The following is a 20,552-nucleotide window of genomic DNA, read 5'->3' as shown; positions in this document are numbered from 1 at the left end:
CACGAATCCTTTCTTTTGATCACAATGACACTGATAACAAAAGAAAAAGCAAGACTTGCATTTCACGACTACAGGACGTTGCAAAGTCTTTTACAGCCAATGAAGGACTTTCCAAGTGTAGTCACTGTAGTCATGTAGGAAACATGGTGGCCAATGTGCGCACAGCAAGCTCCCAGAAACAACAATGTGATAAAAACAAGATAATCTGTTTTTAAATGATGTTGATTCAGGGTTAAACAATGACCAGCACCCCAGAAATAATTCCCCTTCTATTCTCTGAAATAGTGCCATGGTACCTTTAGCATCCACCTGAGAGGGCAGAGGGATACTCAGTTTTCTGTCTCACCTGAAAAACAGCATTTATGATAGTGCAGCACTGCCTTAGTACTGTACTGGAGTGTCAGCCATTTTTAAAGGGCTGTTAGTCCTACTGGAAAATATTTAAAGGAAGATTAAATGAAATGAAATAAATACATTGCTTTTGCCTCTCTCCCATCCCCCAATAACAGTTAAATTAATTATTTGCCCTTCCCTCCCAAAACCTACCTTGACAATCTGACCTTCCGCCCAAAACTGCACAAACTGTAAACTATAACCCTTCCCACCATCCCCTACACCCATGACATTAATTTGACTCCGTCCCCCCACCCCCACACTGAGAAACTTACCTTCTCCCCCCTCCCCACCAGTGTTGCACCTCATTTGCCCGGATGGGGCTCCGAAGGCACGGCAGTGCCAGCCACTGGGCTGAAGATCGCAGCGGGATATCAGGAAGTGATGGGATAATAATTAATGCAGGTTTGTGGTCCCGTTGCCGAGCGGTGGGGGTCCCCCACAAGGCCTCGCTGTCGCCGGCAATATCGAGCCAGGCCCTGCCAGCGTTGAGGTTCGTGGCGGGCCTCATCCGGGGCCATCTTCAGGCGGCCCCCACCCCACCCCCACCACAGATCTCGACGTCGAGGGCTCTATAGAATCCAGCCCATTGTTTCTGTCAATCTCAACTCCACAAGGATTTGCCTGTTAATTGTAGAAAAATTAAAGCTCCATCACCTTTTGATAAAAGGGGGTTCAAATCCATTTCCAAACAAATGATAGTTCTCATTGTATCTAGAACATGTTTTCTTACATACAAACATACCAATTAGGAGCAGGAGTAGACCACTCGGCCCCTCGAGCCTGCTCCACCATTCAATAAGATCATGGCTGATCTGATTGTAACCTCAACTCCACATTCCCACCTGCCCCCGATAACCTTTCACCCCCTTGTTTATCAAGAATCTATCTACCTCTATCTTAAAATATTTCAGAATTTCTGTCGTCCAGCAACTCTCACTTTATTTCCTGGATTTCACCTAAAAAATGTATTTCCACACTTTGGATATCCTGTACTTCATTAATGTTTTTGCTCTCTGGTGATTTCCCTTTAATTATATTCAGTGCTGGTATTTTACTGAGACACACTGACTGAAAGTGTCCCATCTTTCTGCAGGAAAAACACTCAGCTTCTTTGGCGAGGCAGTTTTCCCACTTGTGTCTCTCTCGGCCACACCTACTGCAATTGGTTGCAGCTACCACGAGATGCTCTTCCCGTCTTTCTTGTCTTTTACCACTAATTTTTCCTTTTGTTTTCTGAACAAATTCAATTGAGTCTGCAACTCTGGAGATCAGACTCTCCCTGTCCCCTCGAACAACGGATTGGTTAAACTTTCTAACCTCTGTTTGTCTGCTCAATTGAAACTCTTTCATTAATGTGAGACCAGCCCTGGACTGCAGATGATCTGAAAGGGTGTTGTCTAATACCCCGAACACAATCCTGTCTCCATTCAGCTCTTCTCTTAAGTTGCCGTATTCACAAACCTCCGTGAGTTTGTACAAGTCATTGATAAATGAATGAATACTCTCCCCTTTCTGTTTTGTACGCTTATTAAATTCAAAGTGATTCCTGACAATGCAGCGGCCAGCCGACGTCATCAGAGCGCTGCAAGCTCGCACATGCACAAACAGTCTCCTGCGCTCTGAGATGCTGCGCATGCTCAGCCTACGTCTTCCAGGACTAACTGGCGCATGCGCAGGAAAACGCTCTACCCCCTCGGCCACTCACTCCAGGCCGCTCGCTGCCCGCTCCTCGCTACCCCGCTCCCCCGCCCTCCGGCCGCTTGCTACCCCCCCACCCCCGCACTGCCCTCTCTCCGTCCACTCACGCCCCGTTTCCCCCCCACGTCCCTCCAGACACTAGCTCTAAGCCATGCTGCTTCCCTCCTCTTAGCCTCTCGCTCCAACATTCGATCATTCTTCACCGCACCACCCGATAAAGCAAGGCGAGCCTCGAGGGGTGATGGGGCAATGTTGGAGCGAGTGGCCGAGAGGAGGGAAGCGGCAGAGCCCATGGCCTGGAGTGTGAGCAGCCAGAGAGCAGGATGGGGGTGGTGGTGGGTGAAGCGGGGAGTGAGCAGTCAGAGAGTGGGATGGGCGGAAGCGGGGAATGATCGTCCGGAGAATGGGATGGCACTGTTTAGAGGGGATTTGAGGAAAAAATGTTTCACCTCGAGGGTGGTTGGAATCTGGAACACATTGCCTGAAGGAGTGGTGGAGGCAGGAACCCTCACAACATTTAAGAAGTATCTAGATGAGCACTCAAAACGCCACAGAATACAAGGCTACGGCCACGTGCTGGAAAATGGAATTAGAATAGATAGGTACTTGATGGCCGGCACGGACATGATGGCCGAAGGGCCTGTTTCTGTGCTGTATAACTCTATGAAACCTCACTGAATTACAGAGGGTGTGCAGCACTGTCAGGGTGCTGTCCTTCTAATCAGACTTCAAATAGCGCAACGTTCTCCGAGTATCAACCAAAACATGTCCATTGTGTAGATATGTGCCATATTTGCTTATGAAACGACATTCACTGCTCCTAAAGTAATTCACTTTAGGTGAATTAAGATGACTTGGTACTATATAACTGGCGAATGCGCAAGAGGTAGCGGGGGACTGTTGGGATGGGACGGAGGCGGTGATGGCAACCTTTGAGGGGATTTTTGGGTCGAAGTTGTTTTCTGTGATAAATTGAGTAGCTCCATCTTTAATCCTGGCAGCTGCCTGAATGTCACAGACAGTGACGTTTCAGTGGAAGAGGCTGCATTTGCGCATGTGCTAGTACAGCGTCACCTGGTGGTTGCGTTGTCAGCAAATGCAGCGTTTTAACTTTGGCTCCACGATGACATTTTTTTCCTCAATTAAAATAGGTCTTGAGTGCCTAAATAACTTCTTCACATGTAGCCTTCTGTTCTTCATGAGGATGTTGCCTGCACACTCCCTCCATTGCAGACAATAGCATACTGACCTGCTCCATGTCTGGCTTCTGCACGAGACCCGATGCAGTACGATACCTTGCAAACCTCTGGAACCATCTCGGCCACTCCTCGGCTTGGTTCAGTCCAGTGACCTTTTCAAAGGTGCAGGCAAAGATTTCTCCACCTTCACTTTGGTTTACTGTGGCCCCCATATAATATTCTGATATCTGTCAAGGCTTAGTACAGAATTTATAAGAATCTGACGGTTAAAATAACCTGAGTTTACTCTACACATCTTGCATTGAAGGTTTCATCTGCAACTCTCCATGAGGTGCCGTACAGATTATATTACATCACTTCCTGTGATGATGCACATAGTCTATTTATATAATCTGCCCAGTAACAACCCAATGTCCACTCTTATATTATTGTACAGATGTGAGAAAAGCTGAGGATGGGAATGGAACGTCTGAATGAAGATTTCATGATGCTGATAATGTAAATGAGGCTGATCTGTTTCCCATTCCACAATCCCTCTTTATTTATGTGCATGTTTCTCGATGCTGTTTCAACCAAATTGAAAAAGAATCACAAATCCTCCTCTGGAGCCTCAGATGTGCATTACGAAAAGGCATGGTGGCCAAGTGGTAAGGCGTCAGTCTTGTAAACTGAAGATCACGGGTTCAATCCCCGTCCGTGCCTTATGATTAGTTTCTCACTTTCAATGTGATGTTTCCACAAAATATGTCAGTTGTATTTGTTTCGGCCATCTGGAAATCAGTGTGATGTTACACTTTATCCTGGACACTGGGAAGAACGTGAGGAGCAGCCACATGATTCCTCGAGCCTTCTCTGCCACTGATAGAGTGAAAATAACTGAGGTCCAAGCATTGAACCTTATTACTGTGCATTTGCTTGATATTCAACAGAGCTATTCTATTAATCCCACATCCCGCACTCCTGTCCTTTCCCCCATTGCCCTGTTAGATTTTCCATGTCAGGTAAATATCCAATTCCATTCAGAGTTAACATTGAATCTGCTTCCACTGACCTTTCAGGATTGCATTCCAGACCAGAACAACACACTGCTGAAAAAACAACTTCCTCATCACAGTTCGAATTCTTTTGTCAATTACTTTAAATGTGTTTCCTCTGGCTACTGACCCTTCTGTCACTGGCAACACTTTCTCCTTCTTCACTCTATCAAAACTCTTCAGGATTTGCATTTCCTGCTGCCTTTGCTGAAATAACAAAGCTGAGCACACATCACCAAAAGGAATATGATTGGCTCTGAATCACATTTATCCTTCCTGTCAATCTGATGTGGACGTTGTATTTTCCCGGAACCAAACAATCTGAGCAGCAAGTGTGGGTTCCAGTGATTCCCACCGCTCTGAGAGAGAGAGGATGTGATAATGAGCCAGATAGAAGAAAGGAGTGAGATAGAGAGTAAAATAGCCCTGGTCTGTTTCTACTAACCCCCGGCCCCCTACTTAAAATGGCATCATTTTCTCCTGCCTCTCCACATTCTAATCCATTGATTAATGCAATCCTTTCATCTGGAACATAGAACATAGAACAGTACAGCACAGTACAGGCCCGTCGGCCCACGATGTTGTGCCGAACCTTTAACCTACTCTAAGATCAAACTACCTACATACCCTTCATTCTACTATCATCCATGTACCTATCCAAGAGCCGCTTAAATGTCCCTAATGTATCTGCTTCTACTACCACCGCTGGCAGTGCATTCCACGCACCCACCACTCTCTGTGTAAAGAACCTACCTCTGACATCTCCCCGAAACCTTCCTCCATCACCTTAAAATTATGTCCCCCGGTGATAGCCCTTTCTGCCCTGGGAAACAGTCTCTGGCTATCCACTCTATCTATGCCTCTCATCATCTTGTACCCCTCTATCAAGTCACCTCTCATCCTTCTTCGTTCCAATGAGAAAAGCCCTAGCACCCTCAACCTTTCTTCGTAAAACATACCCTCCAGTCCAGGCAGCATCCTGGTAAATCTCCTCTGCACCTTCTCTAAAGCTTCCACATCCTTCCTATAATGAGGCGACCAGAACTGAACACAATATTCCAAGTGTGGTCTAACCAGGGCTTTATAGAGCTGCAGCATAACCTCGCGGCTCTTAAACTCAATCCCCCCTGTTAATGAAAGCCAACACACCATATGCCTTCTTAACAACCCTATCAACTTGGGTGGCAACTTTGAGCGATCTATGGACATGGACCCCAAGATCCCTCTGTTCCTCCACACTACCAAGCATCCTGTCTTTAAGCCTGTATTCTGCATTCAAATTCGACCTTCCAAAATGAATCTCTTCACACTTTTCCAGGTTGAACTCCATCTGTCCCTTTAATTCCTGTTTCCTAATCCATTGATGTTTCACAATGTACTGAACTGTCCCAATCCATTGATATAACTCAGTCTATTGAATTTCCCAATCCACTGATATTTTCCAGTCCATTGACTTTCCCAATCCATTAATGGTTCCTGACCATTGACATTCCCAATCCATTAATATTGCCTGTGATTTCAAAGCAACTGTGGAATACAAATAGTATCAGTATTATCAGATACATCGAGACGAGGTGCAATAGCCAAGTGGACAGATGTTGGGTTTATAAAGAAAAAAGCACTGGCTCGATATTTGTCCAGTCTATCACTGGATCTGAACTCTCAACCTACTGTATTTCTGTGGGTCTGCTGACTTGTATATGTGAAGAACCATTGGATGTTTCTCAATCCTCTGACTTTTCTCATTCTTGTGCCAGATTTGTTCCTTTGGGTTCACCAGTGAAGAAAATTATTCCCTATTACATTTGGTGAAGACTTTAATAACCTCACATCCTTGTGTCTCACCATCTCAGGTCAAACTCCCTACAGAAACTTTAAACATTTAACTATTCTGCTGGAAACATTTTCAAGAGCGCAGCCATTCCTTCATTACGCTTCCTTCTTTGACATGTGATTGACAAATATGTGTGTAATGGAGAGAGAGAGAGTGAAAAAAAAAAGAGAGAGAGAGTGCGATAGAAAGTTAGAGGACCAGCTAAAGACAGACAGAGAGAGAGAGGCAGAGAGAGGTAAAGCGATAGACAGAGAGAGAGAGAGAGAGAGAGAGAAGGAGAGAGAGTCATTGAGTCATGGAGTCACTACAGTACAGTAAGTCATTTTGCCCATCAAGCCCATGTAAATCAATCCATTCAGTCCCATTCCCCCGCTCTATCCCCATCGCCCTGGAAGTTATCTAAACCTGTCATATTTATTATAATCTTGTACATGTCTATCAAATCTCCCCGCAATCTCCTTTGCTCCAAGGAGAACAACCCCAGCTTCTCCAACCTAACCTTTCAGCTAAAATCCCTCATGTCTGGAACCATTCTGTTAAATCTCCTCCACCCTCTCAAGGACACTCACATCCCTCCAAACGTGTGTTGACTAGAACTGGATGCAATTCTCTGGTTGTGGCCCAACTAGAGATTTATACAGGTTCAGCATAACTTCCATACTTTTGTACTCAGTACCTCTATTTATGAAGCCCAAAATCCCATATGCTTTGCTAACTACTTTCTCAATGTGTCCTGCCACCTTCAAAGAACTATGCATATGAATCCCCAGGATTTTATTTCTAAAAATATGCTTTCTTCATATAAATCTGTAAAAAATGCATTATACAACAGTTCAAAACAGCACCAAGTTGACATTCCAAAAAGTGCAAAGGAAATCAGTTTTCTTCAATACAGGAGTGAGTTGCCTCACAACCCTTCCATTCCATTTTACCTGACATGGACATATTACAGCAAACCCATATCTGGTGTATACAGCACGAGGGGTTTCCAATGAGTCCAGCTGCCCAGTTCACTATGGCGGGGGGACCTTACACAGTGGTCTTTCCCCATTGAGCCTTTGCAGTGGCTACCCCAAGCTTTAGTGCGTCCCTCAGCACGTAGTCCTGGACCTTGGAATGTGCCAGTCTGCAAAACTCGGTCGTGGACAACTCTTTGTGCTGCAAGACCAGCAGGTTTCGGGCAGACCAAAGAGTGTCTATCACCAAATTGATGGTCCTCCAGCAGCAGTTAATGTTTGTCTCGGTGTGCATCCCTGGGACCAGCCCGTAGAGCACAGACTCCTGTGTTACAGAGCTGCTTGGGATGAACCTCGACAAAAACCATTGCATCTCTTTCCACACCTGCTTTGCAAAGACACATTCCAGAAGGAGGTGGGCAACTGTCTCTTCCCCACCGCAGCCACCTCGAGGGCCGCGTGTGGAGGGGGCGAGACTTCGGGCATGCAGGAAGGATCTGACAGGAAGGGCTCTTCTCACCACCAGCCAAGCTACATCTTGGTGCATGTTTGAAAGTTCTGGTGATGAGGCATTCTGCCAAATGACTTTGGCAGTCTGCTCGGGGAACCATCCGACCGGATCCACCATCTCCTTTTCCCGTAGGGCCTTGAGGACATTCCGTGCAGACCACTGCCTGATGGATTGGTGGTCAAAGGTGTTTTCCCGCAGAAACATTCCCACGAAGGATAGCTGGTACGGTATGGTCCAACTGGATGAAGCGATCCGCGGCAATGTGACCAGACCCATCCTTCGCAACACCTCAGCACATCGTGACACTTGGTGTTTGTGTACTGGGGCTCCACACACAGCTTGGTGCAGCTGCACACGAAGGTGGTCATCAGGATGAGGGCGACGTTGGGTACATTTTTCCCGCCCTTGTCCAGTGGTTTGAACATCGTGTCCCTCCCGCCCTGGTCCATTTTAGATCTCCAGATGATGCAGTTGAAGTCACCGCCTAGGATGACCGGCCTGGACGTCGCCAGCAGCAGTGGGAGCTGCTGGAGGACGGTCAGCCGCTCGCTGCGTTGTACCGGGGCGTACAAGTTGATCAACCGGAGCGGAGCGTTGTTGTACATCACGTCTGCTACGAGGAGGCGGCCGCCCACCACCTCCTTAACTTCGGAGATGGTGAAGTTACCTCCCCGCAGCAGAATACCCAGGCCGGAGGAACGGCAGTCATTACCCCCCGACCAGATCGATGGCCCGTGGGACCACCATCGTGACCACTGCCTGTAGCTGCTGAGGTGTGGTATTCCACACTCCTGCAGAAACAGTAGGTCAGCTTTGACCTTGGCAAGGTAATCCAAGGTTGAAACACATCACGTAGTAGATTTAATGCTACGCACATTAATGGAAGCAATTCTTACACCCATTTTTTACTAAAAATTAGTTGTTGCTTCCCATACCATTTGTCCTCGCCTCCTTGATGAAGGGTCACTGACCCGAAACGTTAACTCTGCTTCTCTTTCCACAGATGCTGCCAGACCTGCTGAGTGGTTCCAGCATTTCTTGTTTTTATTTCAGATTTCCAGCATCCGCAGTATTTTGCTTTTATCTCGCTGTCTCTTGCTGGTTTGCTCAGTACCTTTCTCTGTCTGTTCATTTCTGAGTCCTGATAATATCTTCCTGGTTTTCTGTGTGTCTTTCTCTGTCTGTTCCTTTCTGGGTCCTGATAATATCTTCCTGGTTTTCTGTGTGTCTTTCTCTGCCTGCCTCATTGTCGGTGCTGTTACTCAGTGTCCTTGTGTCATTGTGCAGTGAGGGTGAGTCCGTCAGCACGTGTGATGCTGAGTCCGGGATTCTTGAGAAATCCGACTCCAATGCTATTTTTATAAAAACATTGGGGAATGAACATATTTCACTAATGGGCAGCTGAAATTGAAAAGAGTAGTTAGCAGAGTGGTGCAGTGGAAGTGCGCTGGGCCCATAACCCAGAAATCAATGGATCGAAACCATTTTCCGCTATTTATATTTGGTAATAATACAAACAGTTCACTTTCAAAACATCAAGCATTTCCCCATAATAACAAGATGCTTCCAAAGGCACTCTATTGCAATCAGCTTCTTCTTTATAGTGAACACATCAATCAGTAACAAATCACTTTTGCTCACACGAACACAAGCTGCAAACACGGACCAGCCGAGTCTCACCCACTTTGTCAACCCCTTCCTGCAGAGCCTCCTCTCCACCACCAGATGGTGATGTTGGCCACAATAAAACCAGGACAAATGGTCACAGTGAGGAGACGGTCAGTAACAGAAAATAAAACAATAACAGGGAAAACCTTTACACAACAACAAGGTACATCTTTACACAACAGAAAACATATTTACACAACAGGAAATACCTTTAGATAACAGGGAGAACACAATCATACAAATGCCTTGTTTCTCCATCTCAGTCTCGTTGCCTCTCTCTCTGTCCCTCACTTTTGCTTCCTCACAGTCTATTCTTGGTTTTCTGTGTGTTTTTCTCTCTGTCCCGTTGTCGATGGTGTTACTCAGCGTCCTTGTAACATTGTGTAGCCAGGCTGAGCCTCCCAACGCCTGTGTTGCTGTAATAAAAACAGAAAATGCTGGAAATGCTCAGTCGGTCTGGCAGCATCTGTGCAGAGAGAAACAGTAAACAGTTCAGGTCTGTTTCCTTCGCTCACATTAACTTTGTTCTCTCTCCACAGATGCTGCCAGACCTGCTGATTATTTCAAGCATTTTCTGTTTATGTTTCAGATTTCCAGCATCTGCAGTATTTTGCTTTTGTACGTGTGTTGCTGTGTCTGGGACTGTTTGAGTGCAATGCTATTGCTTTATAAACAGCGTTGAAACAAACATTCATCTCGTTAACACACAGCACTAATACACAGCTGGATATAAACAGCAGCCTGCAGCAGAGGGTGCAGTGGAAGTTTATTAACACAAATAATTCACCAGCACTATATTTACTGCTATCCCCAATCACACCACACTTCATCTTAACACGTTTTACTCTTTATTTACATCAACTTCTTCCTTCCAGTAATCACTTCAATTTGGAACACAGCTTCCAAATTACCTTTATTCACAAACCCGAACACACATCAGCCCAGACTTTCCCATTTCTGTCAACCCATTCCTGCATCACTGCCTCTCCACCAACAGTTGTTGCCAGAATCATACAATCATAGAATGGCGACAGCACAGAAGGAGGCCATTCAGCCTGTCGAACCCGTGCTGGCTCTCTGTTAGAGCAACTCACCTCATTTCACTCCCCAGTCAGTTCAATTTTGGAGGTGGGAAAACTTCTCGAAAGAATAATTCGGGACAAAATTAATAATCCCATGGACAAATGTGGGTTAATTCAAGAAAGCCAGCATTGATATCTTAAGGGAAAATCATGTTTAACTGTCCTGCTGTAGTTTTTTGATGAGGTAACAGAGAGGGATGATGAGGGCAATGCTGTTGATGTGGTGCACATGGACTTTCAAAAGGTCTGGCAGCATCTGAAAGGTCACTGACCTGAAACGTTAACTTTGCTTCTCTCTGTACAGATGCTGCCTGACCTGCTGAGTATTTCCAGCATTTCTTGTTTTCATTATGGAACAGAGTTCCCTTTTCAAACTTACAGAATTAACTACAATAATGTACTCTGAGATTCAAGTTAAATATCAGCCCAATATTTACACACATTATGAGTTTATAAGTTTCAGTATTAATTCCCCTAGTGCATCCTGACATATACATTAGATATAACATAACATAAGAACAGAAGAAATAGGAGCAGGAGTAGGCCATTCGGCCCCTCAAGCCTGCCCTGCCATTCAGTAAGATCATGGCTGATCTGCCCCAGACCTCAACTCCTCTTTCATGCCAGCTCTTCATAGCCCTCAACTCTCCAATATTTCAAAAATCTATTTACATCCTCTTTAAATACTTTCAGTGATTTAGCCTCCACTACTGTCTGGGATAGAGAATTCCAGACATTCACTACCCTCTGAGAGAAGAAATTCCTTTGCATCTCAGTTTTAAATGAGTGTCCCCTTATTCTGTAACTATGTCGCCTAGTTTGAGATTCCCCCACTAGTGGAAACATCTTCTCAACATCTACCCTGTTAATAAAAACAAGAAATGCTGGAAATACTCAGCAGGTCTGGCAGCATCTGTGAAGAGAGAAGCAGAGTTAATGTTTCAGGTCAGAGACCCTTCTTCACCCTGTTAAGCCCCCTCAGAATCTTGTGCGTTTCAAAAAGATCACCCCTCATTCTTCTAAACACGAATGAATAACCTGTTTCGCCGTTCTTCATAAGTCAACCCCTTCATCTCAGGAATCAGCTGAGTGAATCGCTTTTGAACTCCTCCAATGCCAGTACATCCTTTCTTAAGTCTAAATCTCAAGTGTGATATCAGATTGAGAGAATCTGAAAGATAGCATAACCTGAGATACAAACTGAGATTTCAGTTTAAAACTCCCCCGGATTGTGAAACTAAAAGATACAATAGCAATTTAATTTGTATAGACTGTGCTTTGGATCACATTCCAGCCCTCATTCAGTATCAGACTGGAAGATACTGTAGCAATTCCATTAGTGCAGACTCAGCTCTACATTACAGAGCAGGGAACATATTTAAACAACCCGGAACACTTTTACACAAGACGGATCATATTTACACAACTGAGAAGATCTTTACCCAACAGGGAACCATTTTACACAATAACAGAGAACATCTTCACACAACAGCGAATACAGTAGCACAACAGAGAACATATTACACAGCAGGAAATATATTTACACAACAGGAAATACCGTTACACAACAGGGAGAGCACAATCATACAAATGCCTTGTTTCTCCATCTCAGTTTCGTTGTCTGTCTCTCTCTCTCCGTTCCTCACTTTTGCTTCCTCACAGTCTATTCGTTTTCTGTGTGTTTTTCTCTCTGTCCCGTTGTCGATGGTGTCACTCAGCGTCCTTGTAACATTGCGTAGCCAGACTGAGCCTCCCAACACCTGTGTTATGGAACATAGAACAGTACAGCACAGTACAGGCCCTTCGGCCCACGATGATGTGCCGAACCATTAACCTACTCTAAGATCAAAACTACCTACATACCCTTCATTCTACTATCATCCATGTACCTATCCAAGAGACGCTTAAATGTCCCTAATGTATCTGCTTCTACTACCACCGCTGGCAGTGCATTCCATGCACCCACCACTCTCTTGTGTGAAGAGCCTACCTCTGACATCTCCCCGAAACCTTCCTCCATCACCTTAAAATTATGCCCCCTGGTGATAGCCCTTTCCACCCTGGGAAAAAGTCTCTGGCTATCCACTCTATCTATGCCTCTCATCATCTTGTACCCCTCTATCAAGTCACCTCTCATCCTTCTTCGTTCCAATGAGAAAAGTCCCAGCTCCCTCAATCTTTCTTCGTAAGACATGCCCTCCAGTCCAGGCAGCATCCTGATAAATCTCCTCTGCACCCTCTCTAAAGCTTCCACATCCTTCCTATAATGAGACGACCAGAACTGAACACAATATTCCAAGTGTTGTCTAACCAGGGCTTTATAGAGCTGCAGCATAACCTCGCGGCTCTTAAACTCAATCCCCCTGTTAATGAAAGCCAACACACCATACGCCTTCTTAACAGCCCTATCAACTTGGGTGGCAACTTTGAGCGATCTATGGACATGGGCCCCAAGATCCCTCTGTTCCTCCACACCACCAAGAATCCTGTCTTTTCGCCTGTATTCTGCATTCAAATTCAACCCTCCAAAATTAATCACTTCACACTTTTCCAGGTTGAACTCCATCTGCCACTTCTCAGCCCAGCTCTGCATCCTGTCAATGTCCTGTTGCAACCTACAACAGCCTTCCACACTATCCACAACTCCAGCAACCTTCGTGTCATCGGCAAACTTGGTAACCCAGACTTCCACTTCCTCATCCAAGTCATTTATAAAAATCACAAAGAGCAGAGGTCCCAGAACAGATCCCTGCGGAACACCACTGGTCACCGAGCTCCAGGCTGAATACTTTCCATCTACTACCACCCTCTGTCTTCTATGGGCCAGCCAATTCAATATCCAGACAGCCAACTTTCCCTGTATCCCATGCCTCCTTACTTTCTGAATGAGCCTACCATGGGGAACCTTATCAAACGCCTTGCTGAAATCCATATACACCACATCCACTGCTCTTCCTTCATGAATGTGTTTTGTCACATCTTCAAAGAATGTAATAAGGCTTGTGAGGCATGACCTGCCCATCACAAAGCCATGCTGACTGTCTCTAATAAAACTATGCTTTTCCAACTAATCATAAATCCTGTCTCTCAGAATCCTCTCCAATAATTTGCCCACTACCTACGTAAGACTGACTGGTCTATAATTCCCAGGGTTATCCCTATTCCCTTTCTTGAACAAGGGAATAACATTTGCCACCCTCCAATCATCTGGTACTACTCCAGTGGACATTGAGGACGCAAAGATCATCGCCAAAGGCGCGGCAATCTCTTCCCTCGCTTTCCTTAATATCCTTGGGTATATCCCGGCTGGCCCCAGGGACTTATCTGTCCTCATGTCTTTCAAAATTTCCAGCACATCCTCCCTCTTAACATCAGCCTGTTCGAGCATATCAGCCTGTTTCACGCTGTCCTCACAAACGGCCAGGTCCATCTCACTAGTGAATACTGAAGCAAAGTATTCATTTAGGACCTCCCCTACCTCCTCCGACTCCAGGCACAAGTTCCCTCCACTATCCTTGATCGGCCCTACCCTCACTCTGGCCATCCTCTTGTTCCTCACATAAGTGTAGAACGCATTGGGATTTTCCTTAATCCTACCCGCCAAGACTTTTTCATGTCCCCTTCTAGCTCTCCTATGTCCATTCTTCAGTTCCTTCCTGGCTACCTTGTAACCCTCTAGAGCCCTGTCTGATCCTTGCTTCCTCAACCTTAAGTAAGCTTCCTTCTTCCTCTTGACTAGCTGTTCCACATTTCTTGTCATCCAAGGTTCCTTCACCCTACCATCCCTTCCTTGCCTCATCGGGACAAACCTATCCAGCAGTCGCAGCAAGTGCTCCCTAAACAACCTCCACATTTCTGACGTGCATTTCCCTGAGAACATCTGTTCCCAATTTATGCACCCCAGTTCCTGCCTAATAGCATTGTAATTCCCCCTCCCCCAATTAAATATTTTCCCATCCCGTCTGCTCCTGTCCCTCTCCATGACGATAGTAAAGGTCAGGGAGTTGTGATCACTATCACCGAAATGCTCTCCCACCGAGAGATCTGCCACCTGGCCTTGTTCGTTGCCAAGCACCAAATCCAACATAGCTTCCCCTCCAGTAAGCCTATCGACACAAACAGGTCAGTGGCAAGTGGTCCAGAGGAAAACCACAAAGAAAAAACATCCCAAAGCCACCACCCAAACCAGTGGCAAGAGGAGGCTCTCTTCTGAATCAGACTGCAACAACTCCTCTTCACTGGACGGGGAAATGCTGGAACGACAGCCCCTTCAAAAGAGGCGGCAGAACTCCGAGATGGATGGTAAAGCATCCCAGCCCCCGGGCACTGGAAGCTGTGATGGGCCCGGCGTGGCCCAACCCCAATGCCCCACACGTAACGACGTGGCCAACGCATCTCAGCTCAGGGACACCGGGAGCAAAGACACGTCTGGCGCACCTGAGCTCCGGGAGACCGGGAGCTGTGATGTTTTCGAGGAGGAACAGATGGAAGCAGCTGAGGACAACCCAATGCTCTCTGCCTACAAGACCCCCCCGATGTCACCCGAGCGGAACAAACCCTGCATGAAAAATCAGGAGGGGTTTCTGAGCCCAATCAACGTGAAACTGCTTGCGCACACGATGGGTATGCAGGAACATCCCGAAGGACTGGGACTAGCGAGGACAAATGTTATGGGAAGCAACAACGAACTTTTAGTAAAAAATGGGTGTAAGAATTGCTTCCATTAATGTGCGTAGCATTAAATCTACTACGCGATGTATTTCAACCTTGGATTACCATGCCAAGGTCAAAGCTGACCTACTGTTTCTGCAGGAGTGTGGAATACCATACCTCAGCACCGACAGGCAGTGGTCGCGATGCTGGTCCCACGGGCCATCGATCTCGTCGGGGGGTAATGACTGCCGTTCCTCCAGCCTGGGTATTCTGCTGCGGGGAGGTAACTTCACCATCTCCGAAGTTAAGGAGGTGGTGGGCGGCCGCCTCCTCATCGCAGACGTGATGTACAACAACGCTCCGCTCCGGTTGATCAACGTGTACGCCCCGGTACAACGCAGCGAGCGGCTGACCATCTTCCAGCAGCTCCCACTGCTGCTGGCGACGTCCAGGCCGGTGATCTTCGGCGTTGACTTCAACTGCATCATCGATGCGGCTGGACGATCCGGCAGTGACGACAGCAAACTGGACGCTACGTCCAGATTCCTAATAGAAACAGTTAAAGATGCCAAACTGCACGACGTCTTCAGCAAACCTGCAGACGGAGCGCAGCGCAGATACACATGGTCAAGATCGGACGGGTCTGCCCGTTCCAGGATTGACTTCCTGTTTGTGTCTCGTGCTGTCACGGTCGGATCCACCGACGTCAAGCCGGTGTTCTTCTCCGACCACTGCCTCTTACTGGCCGACTGTCACTTACAGGACGACCAGCGGGTTGGCAGAGGGACGTGGAAGCTCAATGCGACACTGCTGACCCCAGAGAACGTTGAGGAACTCAAAAGGGATTACAAAGGTTGGAGGACCGTGAAACCCCTCTTTGAGTCTCCAGTTCACTGGTGGGAAGCGATTAAGGAGAACATCAAGAGGTTCTTTATCCACAAAGGTGTTCAGAAGGCGAGAGAGAGACAGAGGGAACTGTCCCGACTCCAGAAAATTATGCAAAATCTACTCCGGTTGCAGTCAATGGGGGTCAAGGTCAAGGAGGACCTCCAAGAGGTGAAGAGCCAGCAGGCCTCGCTCTTTGCCAAGGAGGCCTCCAAGATCATCTTCCGGTCCAGAGTCCGCTCCATCGAGCAGGATGAGACGTGCTCGCGTTACTTCTTCCAAAAGGTACACAGAGAGAGCTCTGTTATCAGCAGCCTGAAGGAAGAAGATGGCTCGGTAACGTCTTCGCTGTCCGACATACTAAGGATCAGCAAATCCTTTTGTGCTGGGTTGTATGACGCGAAGCCCACAGACAGCAGAGCCTCCCAGTCCTTCCTGTCATCTATCACAGAGGTCTTAGATGACAGCAGGAGGGAGAGACTGGACAAGCCGCTAACTCTGGACGAGCTGACAAAAGCCGTCGAGCCTTTCGAGACGAGTAAAACTCCCGGGAGCGACGGCTTACCGGTCGAGTTGTACTCGGCCCTGTGGGACTGGGTTGGCCCGGACCTGCTGGAAGTATACGAGAGTATGCTCCTGGCCGGCAGCATGTCAGAATCCATGAGAAAAGGCATCATCACGCTCATTTACAAGCAGAAGGGGGAGAGGGCAGAAATCAGAAATTGGCGGCCCATCTCACTGCTTAATGTTGATTACAAGATTCTGTCCAAAGTCATAGCCAGTCGAGTCAAGTCTGCTCTGGAGTTGGTGATTCACCCCGATCAGACCTGTACTGTACCCGGCAGGAAGATCTCTGATAGTCTCGCGCTACTCAGGGATACGATCGCCTACGTACGGGACAGGAGGGTGGACACCTGCCTCATCAGTCTGGACCAGGTGAAGGCTTTTGACAGGATATCGCACACCTACATGATGGACGTGCTTTCCAAAATGGGGTTTGGGGAGGGAATCTGCAATTGGATCCAACTGCTCTACACAAACATCAGTAGCGCAGTCTCAATCAACGGGTGGGAATCTGAAAGTTTCCCGATCAAATCTGGAGTCAGACAGGGCTGTCCTCTGTCCCCGGTCTTGTTTGTTTGCTGTATTGAACCCTTTGCTGAGTCTATTAGGAAGGATGCGAGCATAAGAGGGGTGACAATCCCAGGCAGCGGAGGCACTCAGGTCAAAACCTCCCTGTACATGGATGACGTCGCCGTTTTCTGCTCGCATCCGCTGTCCGTGCGCAGACTGATGAGCATCTGCGACCAGTTCGAACTGGCCTCGGGAGCCAAAGTGAACCATGGCAAGAGCGAGGCCATGTTCTTTGGGAACTGGGCTGACCGATCCTTTGTCCCCTTCACCGTCAGGTCAGATTACCTGAAGGTGCTGGGGATATGGTTCGGAAGGGCCGGGGCGTGCACCAAAACATGGGAGGAGCGAGTAGCCAAGGTACGACAAATGTTGGGCATGTGGGGGCAGCGATCTCTCTCCATTGTGGGTAAGAACCTGGTCATCGGGTGCGAGGCGCTCACGTTGTTGCCCGACGTGGCGCAGGTCTGGCCCATACCCCACTCCTGCGCCGTGGCAGTCCCCCGAGCCATTTTCAGCTTCGTCTGGGGATCTAAAATGGACCGGGTCCGGAGGGACACGATGTTCAAATCTCTGGACAAGGGCGGGAAAAATGTACCCAACGTGGCCCTCATCCTGATGACCACCTTCGTGTGCGACTGCATCAAGCTGTGTGTAGATCCCCAGTACGCAAACTCCAAGTGTCAAAACGTGCTGAGGTTCGATCTGTCCCCGGTGTTGCGAAGGATGGGCCTGGTCACATTGCCGCGGAACGCTCCGTGCAGTTGGGACGTGCCGTACCATCTATCCTTCGTGGAGCAGTTTCTGAGGGAAAACACCTTTGACCACCGGTCCATCAGGCAGTGGTCTGCACGAAATGTCCTCAAGGCCCTACGGGAAAAGGAAACGGTGGATCCTGTCGGATGGTTCCCCGTGCAGACCGTCAAAGTCATTTGGCGGAATGCCTCATCACCAGAACTTTCAAACAAGCACCAAGACGTAGCTTGGCTGGTGGTGAGAAGGGCCCTCCCCGTCAGATCCTTCATGCACACCCGAAGTCTCGCCCCCTCCGCACAGTGCCCCCGTGTTGGCTGTGGTGGGGAAGAGACGGCCGCCCACCTCCTCCTGGAATGTGCCTTTGCAAAGCAGGTGTGGAAAGAGATGCAATGGTTTTTGTCAAGGTTCATCCCAAGCAGCTCTGTAACACAGGAGTCTGTGCTCTACGGGCTGTTCCCAGGGACGCACACCGAGACAAACATCATCTGCTGCTGGAGGACTATCAATTCGGTGAAAGACGCCCTTTAGTCTGCCCGAAACTTGCTGGTCTTCCAGCGCAAAGAGTTGTCCACCACCGAATGTTGCAGACTGGCACATTCCAAGGTCCAGGACTACGTGCTGAGGGACGCACTAAAGCTTGGGGCAGCCGCAGCAAAGGCTCAATGGGGAAAGACCACAGTGTTAGGTTCCCCCACCAAGCTGGACTGATGGGCTGGATCCATGGGAAACCCCTCGAACTGTTTTGTTGATATTTACTTTTGCTGTAAATGTGAAACTATAATTGGCATAACAATAGTGAAATGGAAGAGTTGTGAGGCAACTCATGACAATTTTGAAGGAAACTGATCACCTTTGCACTGTTTGTATTTTATGACTTCATGCTGTTTGAAATTGTTTGGGAATGTAATTTTTACAGATTTTTATGAATAAAGTATATTTTGGAAATAAAGAAAAAAGTTCTCCCAGGATGAGGCTAACCTATTGTACTGTGGGTTTGCTGATGCCTGCGATGTCTTCAAATGTGGGATACTCAACTGCAGAATTTGTGATAGTTGGGGGTCTGCTTTTGCGCTCACCCCTGATTATATGAATCAAAAATAGAATTTACTAGCTGTTGCTGGACAGTGTTTCTGCTCCCAAATATTTTTTGCTAGAAACACTCGTGCTCGTTTCTTCGCAGCTCCAAGTACGCACTTCTCCACCTCAATGCGTGGACTGAGCTGGCAGGGGAGAGACCGTGATCAGTGGCATTTGATAATGCAGGTGCTGTTGTTGTGTTTTTTTGGGGGTGGGAGGTGGTTTCAGCACCGTATTTAGGGCATTCCGCCCTTTGGGATTGGAGATCTACCGTGGTTTTGGTTTCCCTGTCAGTTGAGGATTTAGTACTTGTCCCAGGAAAGCGTCAAGTAAAAATGGCTGCAACCAACACCAGAGCTCTCGGCCAGGGGGTGTGTAACACCGTTCGGGTGGCGGTGAAAGATAGTGAAGGAGTTGCACCCATCGACTGCGCCTACTTCATTAAGAATTTTGTTTTTCCAAAATATACTTTATTCATAAAAATCTGGAAAAAAACACTGCAGCCTCACAGCTCCAGCGACCCAGGTTCGGTTCTGGGTACTGCCTGTGTGGAGTTTGCAAGTTCTCCCTGTGACCGCGTGGGTTTCCGACAGGTGCTCTGGTTTCCTCCCACAGCCAAAGACTTGCAGGTTGATAGGTAAATTGGCCATTGTACATTGCCCGAGTGTCGGTAGGTGGTCGGAGAATTGAGGGAAGGTGGGGATGTGGTAGGGAATATGGGATTAATGTAGGATTACTGTCAATGAGTGGTTGGTGGTCAGCACAGACTCGGTGGGCTGAAGGGCCTGTTTTAGTGCTGTATCTCTCCATGACTCTATGACATTCCAAAAAGTGTGAAAGAAATCAGTTTTCTTCAATACAGGAGTGAGTTGCCTCACAACCCTTCCATTCCACTTTACCTGCCATGTACATTTTACAGCAAAACCATATTTGGTGTATACAGCCCGATGGGTTTCCCATGGGTCCAGTTCCTTAGTTCACTATGGCAGGAGGACCTTACACAATGGTCTTTCCACATTGAGCCTTTGCAGTGGCTACCCCAAGCTTTAGTGTGTCCCTCAGCACGTAGTCCTGGACCTTGTAATGTGTCAGTCTGCAACACTCGGTCGTGAACAACGCTTTGCGCTGGAAGACCAGCAAGTTTCGGGCAGACCAAAGAGTGACTATCACCAAATTGATGGTCCTCCAGCAGCAGTTGATGTTTATCTCGGTGTGCATCCCTGGGAACAGCCCGTAGAGCACAGACTCCTGTGTTACAGAGCTGCTTGGAATGAACCTCGACAAAAACCACGGCATCTCTTTCCACACCTGCTTTGCAAAGATACATTCCAGAAGGAGGTGGGCAGCTGTCTCTTCCCCACCTACTCAGCAGAGATGACATCTGTTATTGAAGCAAAAAGCAGAACCGACCTGATGCACAACATGAAACCAGCAGCCAAAACATTATATGACTTGAAATTAGCCAAGGCAGTTGTGCAAGAGACAGTGAGACACAGCGCAAATAAACACTGGACAAAATCACAAATGTAACAATGCTTTCAAAAGCAAATCTCCCGAGTATGCTCACACTCGTCAAGCAGAGGTGACTTTGCTGGCTCAGGCACGTTTGCAGGATGGAAGATGACACATTCCCAAGGGTATTCTGGATGGGGAGGTAGCCGGAGACAGAAGA

The 20,552-nt window shown here is 47.5% G+C and overlaps 1 non-coding gene across 1 annotated transcript; it reads left to right on the top strand.

Annotated features, from left to right (window-relative positions):
* The first annotated feature begins 3,923 nt into the window (after positions 1–3,923).
* trnat-ugu (transfer RNA threonine (anticodon UGU)) lies at positions 3,924–3,995 on the top strand. The gene has a single exon. It is a non-coding gene; the product is annotated as a tRNA-Thr (tRNA).
* The last annotated feature ends 16,557 nt before the right edge of the window (positions 3,996–20,552 follow it).

This window comes from Heterodontus francisci, unplaced genomic scaffold (genome assembly GCF_036365525.1).
Source record: "Heterodontus francisci isolate sHetFra1 unplaced genomic scaffold, sHetFra1.hap1 HAP1_SCAFFOLD_59, whole genome shotgun sequence".
In the NCBI taxonomy this organism is placed as follows: domain Eukaryota; kingdom Metazoa; phylum Chordata; class Chondrichthyes; order Heterodontiformes; family Heterodontidae; genus Heterodontus; species Heterodontus francisci.
This window is presented reverse-complemented; position numbering and strand designations above follow the sequence as displayed.